This window comes from Saccopteryx bilineata, chromosome 4, assembly GCF_036850765.1.
Source record: "Saccopteryx bilineata isolate mSacBil1 chromosome 4, mSacBil1_pri_phased_curated, whole genome shotgun sequence".
NCBI classification, from domain to species: domain Eukaryota; kingdom Metazoa; phylum Chordata; class Mammalia; order Chiroptera; family Emballonuridae; genus Saccopteryx; species Saccopteryx bilineata.
This window is the reverse complement of record NC_089493.1, coordinates 288,150,216-288,162,857: the sequence shown is the minus strand read 5'-3', so window position 1 is coordinate 288,162,857 and position 12,642 is coordinate 288,150,216. Positions and strand designations below refer to the sequence as shown.

At 45.9% G+C, this 12,642-nt stretch overlaps 1 non-coding gene across 1 annotated transcript; it reads right to left on the bottom strand.

Moving 5' to 3' along the window:
• Positions 1 to 11,115: 11,115 nt before the first annotated feature.
• Positions 11,116 to 11,279, bottom strand: LOC136336750 (U1 spliceosomal RNA). Its single transcript, XR_010731572.1, has one exon. It is a non-coding gene; the product is annotated as a U1 spliceosomal RNA (small nuclear RNA).
• Positions 11,280 to 12,642: the final 1,363 nt, after the last annotated feature.

The window sequence follows — 12,642 nt, the reverse complement described above, 5'->3', positions numbered from 1 at the left end:
CTGGTTCTTTCTCAGAGAGGATGAGGAAGAGGAGCGGTCCTTGTGGACTTCTACTCCTCCCGGGTTTTCGGCACCAAAATGTAAGGTATTTTTCCCCACCGAGAAGAAAGGAACAGCCGGAGCCACAAAGTATGGAATAGTAAAAAGGCTTTATTGAGTACAGAGCGCGCATCCCGCCCGACAAGGTTCCCTGGCCCCAAAGTAAGATGGAGGCCAGGGAAGTTGCAAGGATTAAACCGCGTGGGAGATATTTAAAGGGGTCCCTCTAGGGAAGTCGAGCTAACATGACGTGGTGAAATCTCACTGGCTGGCTGACGGTCACTTTTTTCCAAACGGTTCCTGTGAAGCCTTCTTTGGCACGCTTGGTTGTGGGCTGTCCTAGCCAAAGTTCTCGGGTCTGGGTTTTCCAAGTAACCATCCTCATTATCCACCGACCTTACAGTCAGTATTCCAGGTCAATGCTTTATCCACTGCGCCACCACAGGTCAGGCCTGGCCCACTAGTTCTTGGCTCCGTTGTTTCATTGCCATCTGTCCTAATCCAATGCGAACCTGCATGAGCCAGGCAGCTGTGATGGTGGCTGCGGCAACTGGCTTTACAGAGCCACATTTAGAGAATTTCCTATCCTCTCTCTAAAATCAATAAATATTAAGAAAATAATTTTGTTGAAGAGTTTGACATAGTTATCAAAACCTAACCAGCCTGCATTTTCCAGTTTATATCAGCTAGTTCATGTGCTAGTCATTGAAGACCAGGCTCAGCATTGGATGAGACTGGCTAGATAGGAGCATCCTGAAAGGGGTTTAGAAAAAAAAAGATCAGTTTTTGTCAGAATGCTAGAAAACTTGATGGAGACCTCCATCAAGCAATTCCAGTAGCCTTTCCAAAACCTGTTGATTGGAACAAAATTTAGGCCTGCTCACAAAAGTATAATGAATCTGTTCGTGACTGTTATAATTTATTTCAGATTTTTTTATAATTTTTTTTATTTATTTACTTTTTTTAGATTTTATTTATTCATTTTTATTAGAGAGAGAGAGAGGGAGAGATAGAGAACAGGGGGAGGAGCAGGAAGCATCAACTCCCATATGTGCCTTGACCAGGCAAGCCCAGGGTTTTGAACCGGCGACCTCAGCATTCCAGGTCGACGCTTTATCCACTGCGCCACCACAGGTCAGGCCTATTTCAGATTGTTTTTAAACAAAAAAACTGGCCTTCTTTCAGATGTTGATTCCACTGGGTAGCTTTTAACTCTATGTTTGTATGTTTGTTAATGGGCAGAGCAGTAGTAATCTTTCTCTTTTAGTTAAAAGGGCCTGGTTGGAGTGGGAAACCAAGTCTACTCTAGATTTGATCAATATGGCAAAGAAGCTTGCTTGCCTCGTAGATGAGTCAACTAGAAGTAAGACTGCTAAGAATTTTGATTTTTCAGCTGTGGCAAATGAAGGCCCTTAGACAAAATCAAAAGCCTCCTAGCTTCTGCTGTTACTGCAAAGAATCAGGACATTACAAAAGAGATTATTACACATTTTGGCCATTCAGGCACCTAATGCCTTCCCAAGGTCCTCCTAATCAGTGATGGGGCTCTGAGAACTACAAGTGTTCTTCCCAATCCTCCAGCTTAATGGGCTTGGAGAAACTTTTCTCCACATTGGCCACAAATCTGTCCTGAGCTTAACCCACTACTATAAAGCAGCCCTGCTTCAAAGTAATAAAACAGTTCTAATTGTGGGATCTTAAACCTCAATAGGCTTTTGAACCTACTCCTTTTGTTTAGGCCCTTTAAGAGATACACACCCTTCTCTTCCTCTCCTCCTCCTTTCTTCTTCCTTCCACCTCCTCCTCCTCCCCTTTTTCCTCCTCCTCCCCTTTTTCCTCCTCCTCCTCCTCCTCCTTCTTTTTCTCCCTTCTTCTTCCTTCTCCCTCCTCCTTCTTCCTTTTTCTTCCTTCTCCCTCCTCCTTCTTCCTTCTTCTTCCTCTCCTTCTTTTCTTCTTCCTTCATTTCTTCTTCTTTCTTTTTTTTTACCTCTACTCCTATTCATTCATTTATTTATTTATTTATTTATTTATTTATTTATTTTTACAGAGGCAGAGATAGACAGGGACAGACAGACAGGAACAGAGAGAGAGATGAGAAGCATCAATCATCAGTTTCTTGTTGCGTGTTGCGACTTCTTAGTTGTTCATTGATTGCTTTCTCACATGTGCCTTGACTGTGGGCCTTCAGCAGACCGAGTAACCCCCTGCTGGAGCCAGCGACCTTGGGTCCAAGCTGGTGAGCTCTTTGCTCAAGCCAGATGAGCCCGCGCTCAAGCTGGCGACCTCGGGGTCTCGAACCTGGGTCCTTCCGCATCCCAGTCCGACGCTCTATCCACTGTGCCACCACCTGGTCAGGCTACTCCTATTCATTTATTAAGCTGAGACTTCCTAGGGAAGTATCCTGTGGGCATTCCTTTCTCACGAAAGGGAGAAATAATCCTAGGATTTGACAGTAGCTGTTTAAATAGCCAATCATGTGAGCTAAATGACCCTTCATCATCTTTTACTTGTTTCATTTCTGACCATATTGTACCTGAATCTAGGAACCCTGATCATTTGACCTTATTAGACTAGCTGTCATCCTCTTTATGGGTAAAATTTTCAATTGATATTGTCTGAATCCACACCTATTAAAATTCAAATAGATCCCTCAAACCCCTTTCCTGGAATTAATACCCCATAGTGTTAGGTTTAGGTTCAGGGCTCCTTTAAATCCAGAGCCCCTTTAAAACTCAAATTCCTTTCACCCAACTTCCCTCTAAGGCTCAAAACAGAACATTCTCATCCCCCACTGTGAGGTTGTAGTTAATTTGCTTGCTATTCTCTCTCTTAATGGCTTCATGGCCTTCCCTTTGAAATGTAGCAAAAAGTTTACTTTTGCAGAAATGTCAGGGAAAGCTTACATTGGGGAGGGACCTGACAGTTAGGGGAGTCAAAATCACAATGGTTATTTCTAAAAGCCTAGCCACAGGCCTGGAGCCACCCATCCCTGTCATGGCAAGGGCAGTGCAAACCGTGGGAAGAGGAGGGACTGGCTTGCTTGGAGCCCCTGCCCGGCACCTTGGAACCAGCCCAGGATTTCTTTTTACAACTGATGCTGATAATAGACAGTTGAGCCAGAATGTAAACAATTTGGAGAAGCTGTGGCGCCACTCCAATCCACATATGAAGAAATATTACCTTGTACCTATAGAGGCAGCAACACAGCTTTTTCCAAGACCCCTGACTAACCTGTATAAACCCTCCTCCCTCGCAGCCAGCATGGCTTAGTCGGGCTCAGCCAGCCTGCACCCAAGTGTTTTAAATAAACTTTCCTTTTGGAACATATACCAGCCCTCTGTTTTTGGTCTGGCTCTCCCCAGTGCCCACCCGTAGACCCACCCATAGACCCGGGAAGGGGTTTAGCCTGTCAGCTCTCTTACACTGGATAAGGCTGTCCAGCTGGCCTTCTCTCCAGGTCTGTCCTAGTGAGGGGGTGGGGCGGTTTTATACCGACCTGCCAGCTGCCAAGAGAAGCCGAAAGGAGGCTTTCCCCTTCCCCATGGCTGCCTTCCATTCAGGTTCAAGGGCTTTAGCCTGTCAGCTCTCCCATATGGGGTAAGGCAGTCCAGCTGGAGACCCTTCTAGGTCTGATCTAGTCAGGATTTACACTGACCTGCCAGTTGCCAAGAAAGACTAAAAATAGGCTTTCACCCTTCCCCAGTGGACTGCCCCCCCATCCCCCGGTTTCAACCTTTCAATAAGCAATAATGCCTATAATAGAAGATTACAAGACTCAGGGCTGTAGTCCCAACAGCATTCCATTTTATTTATTTATTTATTTTTATTATTATTTTTTTTGTATTTTTCTGAAGTTGGAAATGGGGAGGCAGACAGACTCCCACATGCGCCTGACTGGGATCCACCCGGCATGCCCACCAGGGGGCGATGCTCTGCCCATCTGGGGTGTTGCTCTGTTGCAACCAGAGCCACTCTAGCGCCTGAGGCAGAGGCCACAGAGCCATCCTCAGCACCCCGGCCAACTTTTTGCTCCAATGGAGCCTCGGCTGTGGGAGGGGAAGAGAGAGACAGAGAGGAAGGAGAGGGGGAGGGGTGGAGAAGCAGACGGGCGCTTCTCCTGTGTGCCCTGGCTGGGAATCGAACCTGGGACTTCTTTTTTTTTAATTCATTTTTTTTTTTTTTAAAGAGTGGGGAGAGAGAGAGAGAGAGAGAGAGAGAGAGAGAAGGGGGAGGAGCAGGAAGCATCAACTCCCATATGTGCCTTGACCAGGCAAGCCAGGGTTTTGAACTGGCAACCTCAGTATTTCCAGGTTGACGCTTTATCCACTGCGCCACCACAGGTCAGGCGAACCTGGGACTTCTGCACGCCAGGCTGACACTCTACCACTGAGCCAACCGGCCAGGGCCAGCATTCCATTTTACGCGCAAAGATCCAAGGGCCGAGAGTGGTGTTTTTGTTTGTTTGTTTGCTTTTGTTTGTTTTAATGTTTGTTTTATTGATTTTAGCGAGAGGAAGGGAGAGAGCAGGACAGAGACAGGAACATTTATTCCTGTTTGTGCCCTGACCTGGGATCAAACCGGCAACCTCTGTGTTCCAGGATGATGCTCTAATCAACCAAGCTATCTGGCCAGGGCACCAGGGGGATTTTGTTCTGGACTTTGGAGCAGTAAACAACATTGTTATCCCTCAAATCCCTGTTGTTCCTGATTCCCATACACTATTAACATCTATCCCACTAGAAGTAAATGTTTTAAATTTTTTCTTTTTTTTAGAGAGAGGGAAAGAGACGGGAAGGGAGATGAGAAGCATCAACTTGTAGTTGCATCACTTTAGTTGTTTATTGATTGCTTCTCATACATGCCTTGACCAGGGGGCTCTGGCTGAGCCAGTGACCCCTTGCTCAAGCCAGCAACCTTGAACTCAAGCCAGGGGCCTTGGGCTTCAAGCCAGCAACCTTTGGGCTCGAGCCAGCAACCATGGGTTCATGTCTATGACCCCACGCTCAAGCTGGATGAGCCCGTGCTCACCGCACTCAAGCCGGTGACCTTGGGGTTTTGAACCTGGGTCCTCTGTGTCCCAGTCCGATGCTCTATTCATTGCATCACCACCTGGTCAGGCCTAGGTACTCTTTAATAGTGGTATTCCCATGAACTGTGGTACCAAAGCCTGTTGCTGAATCTGACTCAATAAGATTGAGAGAACATAAAAATGTAATGGTCAATAGATTATGGAAATTGGAATATTTAAACAGGCTTTATGTATAGAATTATTGTCTCTTTTACTTACTATTTTATTGGAATGGATATTGTGTCCTACTGGGGAACACTTCCACTACCTAGTGTTTTAAAACCAAGACCTGTTGATAAAGTCCTAATAGGGCTACAGTTAGACATGTGAGGGTTGATGGAATTCAGGAAAAAGTAGGAGAATTGGTACATTTGAGCAAGCTTTATGTGAAGTAGTGTCTCTTTTACCTGATTGTGTTACGAGGGTAGACATTGTATCTTGCTTGGGAACATTCCCTGCCTAGTCTTGTAAAACAGGCATGTAAATCCGCCCTTCAAACCACATTAATTGGACATGCTAAATGGGAATCTGTGCAATTACCTGAACCCACGCAGTGTGGAATAGAAGCTGGAGTGCTGGCAGGGACAGATCTCATGCCATAGCTCATGTGGCTTGTGGACTAGGGCTTTATGTCAATAACCCATGAGCACCTGCTAGTGACAAGAGAATTTCCATTTCTGGGGCGTTTACTACCTTGCTATCAAATATAAATAAAAGCTACTCATATGACTGAAGGACATAAAATGATCTTGGATCCTGAAATACCCACTGAGTCTTGGGTCAGAGGAACACTCTAATGGGTATCACAGGCCCCAAAGAGTTTGATAATGAAATGGAATTGATTTATACAACATCGTGCTGCCTGGGGATAGCAAGAAGATACAAGAAGGGAGCCTCTTTTCCCCAAGGGCTGATATCGAAACTGAGGAACTGCTGGATTCTATGGTCACTTGGACAGTGCCCTATAAATAACTCCAGGGTCAACATAGCTGCTTGGTTTGTGGGTGGCAGTTCCACGGTAAATGTACAACATCCTGTTTGGAAGGCTACTGCTTTGATCAAAAAAAATAAAAACAGATCAGCTCAATGGGCTGAATTACATGCTGCTTCTCCAGGAGTGACAGAAGAATTGACTAGTAGTAAAAGCACCTTTGGGTTTTTATGCAGTCATGGGCAGTGGCCAGTGGCCTGGCCATCTGATTAGGCATGAGGGCAATGGAAACCTGGCCTATTAAAGGGATGCTCATGTAGGATGTGGCTCTGGAATTCCTGTGGGAATTTGAGGGGTGCCTTAAAGTAGGACATGTTGATGCCCAGCTGAAGAACCCCCTGCCAGGTTCGGTAGGTGATTGGAACCACCAAGTAGATCTTTTGGTGTGCTCACTTGAGGTGGCCACTTGGGCCCATGATATATATGAGTGGACATGGGGGGCTGCAACAATGCAGAGATGGTTTGAATCTATACATAGTTCCTTTTTTTTTTTTTTGACAGACAGAGAGGGGGACAGATATGGACAGACAGACAGGAAGGGAGAGAGATGAGAAGCATCAGTTCTTCGTTGAGGCACCTTAGTTGTTCATTGATTGCTTTTTCATATGTGCTTTGACTGGGGGACTCCAGCAGAGCAAGTGACCCCTTGCTCAAGCCAGCGACCTTGGTCTCAAGCCAATGACCTTGGGCTCAAGCCAATGACCTTGGGCTCAAGCCAGCGATCTTGGGCTCAAGCCAATGACCTTGGGCTTCAAGCCAGCAAACCCACGCTCAAGCTTGTGATCCCTTGCTCAAGTTAGATGAACCCGCGCTCAAACTGGTGACCTCGGGGCTTATGAACCTGGGTCCTCTGCATCCCAGTCCGATGCTCTATCCACTGTGCTACCACCTGGTCAGGCTATACATAGTCGTCTTGTACCCTATAAGGCACAGAAATGCCAACAAGAGACAGACTGCAGATGTCTCTGGGGAAGATCCCCCAGCTAATTGGCCAGGGCTTGGGCCTGTATCTTTTGACTTAAGTGATTTGCTGCAAGGGATCTAAGTTCAAAGATCAGAGTGTGAATTGTGATATTGTGATTTATGAGATACTGGTCTTCATCCATAGTTCCTGACTTCACAGCTCCCTAAACTCTTGCAGTTTCCTAAGTGTGTCTTGTTAGCTTAATGAGGTGATTTGAAAGCACCCAAGGATGGGGGCTGGTTGCCAGTGGAGCCAAAGATGTGACTAGAAGATTGGACTTTGTGTCCCACCCCCACACGTGATGAGGGGAGAGTCTGGAGGTTGAATTCATCACCAATTCCCAATGATGTTACTTAATAACTCTAATGAAGCCTCCATGAAAACCCAGAAGGGCAGCATGCTGATCCTTTTTTGGAGAGCCTCCAGGCTGGTGAACACATGGGAATGGAGGGAACGTGACACACCTGGAAAGGGCATGGAGGAGCCCTGCCGGTCCCAGTTCCTTGCCCAGTATCTCTTCTATCTGGCTGTTCCTGACTTATTTGCTTTTATTATAAACCTGGAATCTAGTAAGTAACATGTTCCTCTGAGTTCTGTGAGCCTGTTTAGCAAGTGAGCTGAATCTGAGGTGCAGGTCATGGGAATCTGATTGGTAGCCAGCTCTGGTCAGAAGAACCTGGGCTTGGTGCTAACCGCGGAAGCATGTTGGGCGGTGGGGGCAGTCTTGTAGGCCTGAGTCCTTAACCTGTGGAATCTGATGTTGTCTTCAGGTAATATCAGAACTTAGCTGAATTCTTGGACACGCTGTTGGCACCTGAGAATTGCTCGTTGGCAACAGAAATCCATGTTGGAATTGGGTCCACTAACCCCAATTCAAACCTGCAAAAAGGATCAAGAATCACTTATAGTCCTAGAAAGCCGAAAGCTAGAAGTTCCTTCCTTAAATTTTTATTTTATTTTTTCAATTTACTGATTGTCTGGCCAGATGGCTCAGTTGGTTGGAGCTTTGTTCCAAAGCGCAGAGGTTGCTGGTTCTATCCCCAGTCGGGGCACATGCAATAACAGCTCAATGTTTCTCTCTCCCTCTCTCTCTCCCTCCCTCTCTGGAATCAATAAAATAAACATTTTAAAAAATTTATTCATTGATTTGAGAGAGAGAGAGAGAGAGACAGACAGACAGAAACATCCATCTGTTTCTGTATGTGCCCTGACTGGAGATGAAACCCACAGCCTTTGTATATCAGGACAATGCTCTAACTCAGTGGTCCCCAACCCCTGGGCCATGGACCAGTACTGGTTCGTGGGCCATTTGGTACTGGTCCGCAGAGAAAGAATAAATAACTTACATTATTTCCGTTTTATTTATATTTAAGTCTGAATGATGTTTTATTTTTTAAAAATTACCAGATTCCCTTTGTTACATCCGTCTAAGACTCATCCTTGACGCTTGTCTCGGTCACGTGATACATTTATCCGTCCCACCCTAAAGGCCAATCTGTGAAAATATTTTTTGACATTAAACCAGTCCGTGGCCCAAAAAAGGTTGGGGACCACTGCTCTAACTAACTGAGCTATCTGGCCAGGGCTATTTTCTTTTCTTTTGGGGGGAGAGGCAGGAAGAGAGAGACAGTATTGAGCTGCTTCTGTATATGCCCTGATTGGGGAATTGAACCGGCAACCTCTGTGCTCTGGGACCATGCTCCAACAAACCAAGCTATCCTGCTAGGGCTTGCTTGTTTATTTATTTATTTAATTTTGTTTTAGAGACAGAGAAAGGGGCAGGGGAAGGAGGGAGAGGGAGGGGCAAGGGAAGCACCCGTTCCACTAAGCCCTACATTTCACTGGTTGCTTTCCATGTGTGCCCTGACCAGGATCAAACCTGCAACCGTGTTGTTTCAGGACAATGCTTTTAACGCATTGAGCTAACTGGCCAGGGTGTGTTTGTTTTTTTTTTAATTAAATTTTTTTTTTATTATTGATTTTAGCGAGAGAGGAAGAGAGAGAGAGAAGGACATAAGTCTGTTCCTGTATGTGCCCTGATCGGGAATTGAACCGGCAACCTCTGCACTTTTAGATGATGCTCCAACCAATCAAGCTATCCTGCTAGGGCTGGGCCCTATATATTAATATATACATACATATATATATATATATAATTTTTTATTTTTGGTCCAGTCCAACCAGTTTTACTCTTAACCACTTTATTTTTATTTTATTTTATTTTTTTTAAAAATTTTTTTTTTTATATTTTATTTATTAATTTTTAGAGAGAGAGGAGAGAGAGAGAGAGAAGGGGAGGGAGGAGCAGGAAGCATCAACTCCCATATGTGCCTTGACCAGGCAAGCCCAAGGTTTCGAACCAGCAACCTCAGTGTTCCAGGTCGACGCTTTATCCCACTGCGCCACCACAGGTCAGGCAACCACTTTATTTTTTTTTTAAGTTTATTGATTTTTTTAGAGATAGAGGGAAAGAGAAAGAGACCGAAGAGACAGATCTCTTCCTATATGTGCCCTGACTAGGGATCAAACCGGCAGTCTGCATTTTAGGACAACGCTCTAACCAACCAAGTTATCCAGCCAGGGCAGAAGTTCCTCCAATTTCTTTTTCTTTTTTCTTTTATTTTTTTAATGAGAGAGACAGAGAGGGACAGATAGGAAGTGAGAGAGATGAGAAGCATCAATTCGTTGCGACACCTTAGCTGTTCATTGATTGCTCTCTCATACGTGCCTTGACTTGGGGGCTCCAGCAGAGAGAGTGACCCCTTGCTCAAGCCAGCAACCTTGGCTCAAGCCGGATGAGCTTGATCATATCTATGATCCCATGCTCAAGCCAGTGACCCGTGCTCAAGCCGGATGAGCCTGCACTGAATGGTGGGATTCACCCTGTTCGCACCAGTTTGGCAGAACTGGTATCTAATTTTTTGCTGAGTTCAGCGAACCGGTTGTTAAAATGGCACTTGTAATCAGGGTTCTCTCCAAGGTGGGCACCTGGGCAACCGCCCAATGTAGAAATCACAAATTTACATTCCTTACTCATTTTTTTTTTCATTTTTCTGAAGCTGGAAACGAGGAGGCAGTCAGACAGACTCCCGCATGCGCCTGACCGGGATCCACCCGGCATGCCCACCAGGGGGCAATGCTCTGCCCATCTAGGGCGTTGCTCTGTTGCATCCAGAGCCATCCTAGTGCCTGAGGCAGAGGCCACAGAGCCATCCTCAGCACCCGGCCGTCTTTGCTCCAATGGAGCCTTGGCTGTGGGAGGGGAAGAGAGAGACAGAGAGGAAGGAGAGGGGGAGAGGTGGAGAAGCAGACGGGCGCTTCTCCTGTGTGCCCTGGCCGGGAATCAAACTGGGACTCCTGCATGCCAGGCTGACTCTCTACCACTGAGCCAACCGGCCAGGGCTCCTTACTCATTTTTTTTAACCAACTTTATTGAGGGATAATTTTTTTAAATTTTTATTTATTTATTCATTTTAGAGAGGAGAGAGAGTTAGAATGAGAGAGAGAGAGAGAGAGAGAGAGAGAGACTCCTTACTCATTTTTAACGTTTACCTGCTCAACAGCATATCCTAAGTGCCCATAGTCATGTTCATTCTGTCCCTAGGTAAAAATAAATTTGACAGAACTATGCTTGTAATATTCATTTATTTCATAAAACTCATTGTGCCTTTGATGAAATACTACATTTTAATTTATTCATGATTGTTCCTTCAATAAACAAACATATAACAAAGAGAAAAAGTGCCAAACAACCAGGGGGTGACAAGCTGTCATTGGAAATATCTTAAATAACAAGGTGTTTTTTTTTTTACAGAGACAGAGAGAGAGAGAGAGAGAGAGAGAGACAGGGACAGACAGACAGGAACGGAGAGATGAGAAGCATCAATCATTGGTTTTTCGTTGCGTGTTGCAACACCTTAGCTGTTCATTGATCGCTCTCTCATATGTACCTTGACCGTGGGCCTTCAGCAGACCGAGTAACCCCTTGCTCGAGCCAGTGACCTTGAGTCCAAGCTGGCGAGCTTTTTTTTTTTTTTTTTTTTTTTTTTTTGTCAGGGGAGAGCGCGAACGCAGTCCCCCACTACCACAAATTATGCAGTCGAGTTTCCCACATTTGGGGAAATCTCAGGGGTCAGCACATCCGGAGTGCAATGGATAAGCCTCGCCCTGGAAAAACCACCTTCATGATCATGGTATCTCCTCTGCCATGTAAGTATCAAGCTGGTGAGCTTTTGCTCAAACCAGATGAGTCCACGCTCAAGCTGGTGACCTCGGAGTCTTGAACCTGGGTCCTTTGCATCCCAGTCCGATGCTCTATCTACTGTGCCACCGCCTGGTCAGGCTAAATAACAGTTTTATTGTTTTTTGTCAGGTATTATTTAATATTTTTTCATTACTATTTTAGAACTGTTATAATCTTATTTTGTGTACCTCTTTTATTGTTCTTATTTAAGTATATGCATGAAATAATAAATAAAAATGCATGAAATAATAAACTACCTTTTGGTATATCATTTTTTAAAATATTTAACACAGTCATTAGGGCAGAAAACCAGTTGTTAAATTACATAAATTAGCCCTGGCAGGTTGGCTCAGCGGTAGAGCGTCGGCCTAGCGTGCGGAGGACCCGGGTTCGATTCCGGCCAGGGCACATAGGAGAAGCGCCCATTTGCTTCTCCACCCCTCCGCCACGCCTTCCTCTCTGTCTCTCTCTTCCCCTCCCGCAGCCAAGGCTCCATTGGAGCAAAGATGGCCCGGGCGCTGGGGATGGCTCTGTGGCCTCTGCCCCAGGCACTAGAGTGGCTCTGGTCGCAACATGGCGACACCCAGGAGGGTCGCAACATGGCGACGCCCAGGATGGGCAGAGCATCGCCCCCTGGTGGGCAGAGCGTCGCCCCTGGTGGGCGTGCCGGGTGGATCCTGGTCGGGCGCATGCGGGAGTCTGTCTGACTGTCTCTCCCTGTTTCCAGCTTCAGAAAAATGCAAAAAAAAAAAAAAAAAAAAAAAATACATAAATCCCGCCACTGCCTGCGCTCAAGCCAGTGAGCTCAGGGTTTTGAACCTGGGTCCCAGGTCAACGCTCTACCCACTGCACCACCACTTACCTGGTCAGGCAGACCCTGCTCATTAGAAGAAGGCTGTTAAGCCTAGATAGGCACAGAGGGCTAGGGGGACTATTCAAACTGCTATTTAAGCATGATCCTGCAGGATGAGTAATTTGCCAGGTTGAGAAGAAAAGGCAAGGACATTTTGGGCACAGAAGCATAGAGGTAGGCACAACCATGGGTTGTTGGGTAAGGCAAACAAATGGAGACTGGCCTGAGAAATGGTCTTTGATGGACTATGACCAGAGAGAAGGTTGGCAGTTGCCAAGGCCTTATTCTGCCCAGGACAGGGCAGGGATATGAGGAGGGACTGACCTTTTTATTCTACAAGCTTTGGAAAACCACTAGCCACTTAGGGAGAGCTTGATGTGGAGACACTTGTGGGTTTCAAGTATCTGTTCAGCTGCAGCTGGGAAAATGGGTTTGTAGGAGAGAAGCTAGGGGTGACAGAGGAGAGGAAAAGGTGTGCGAACAG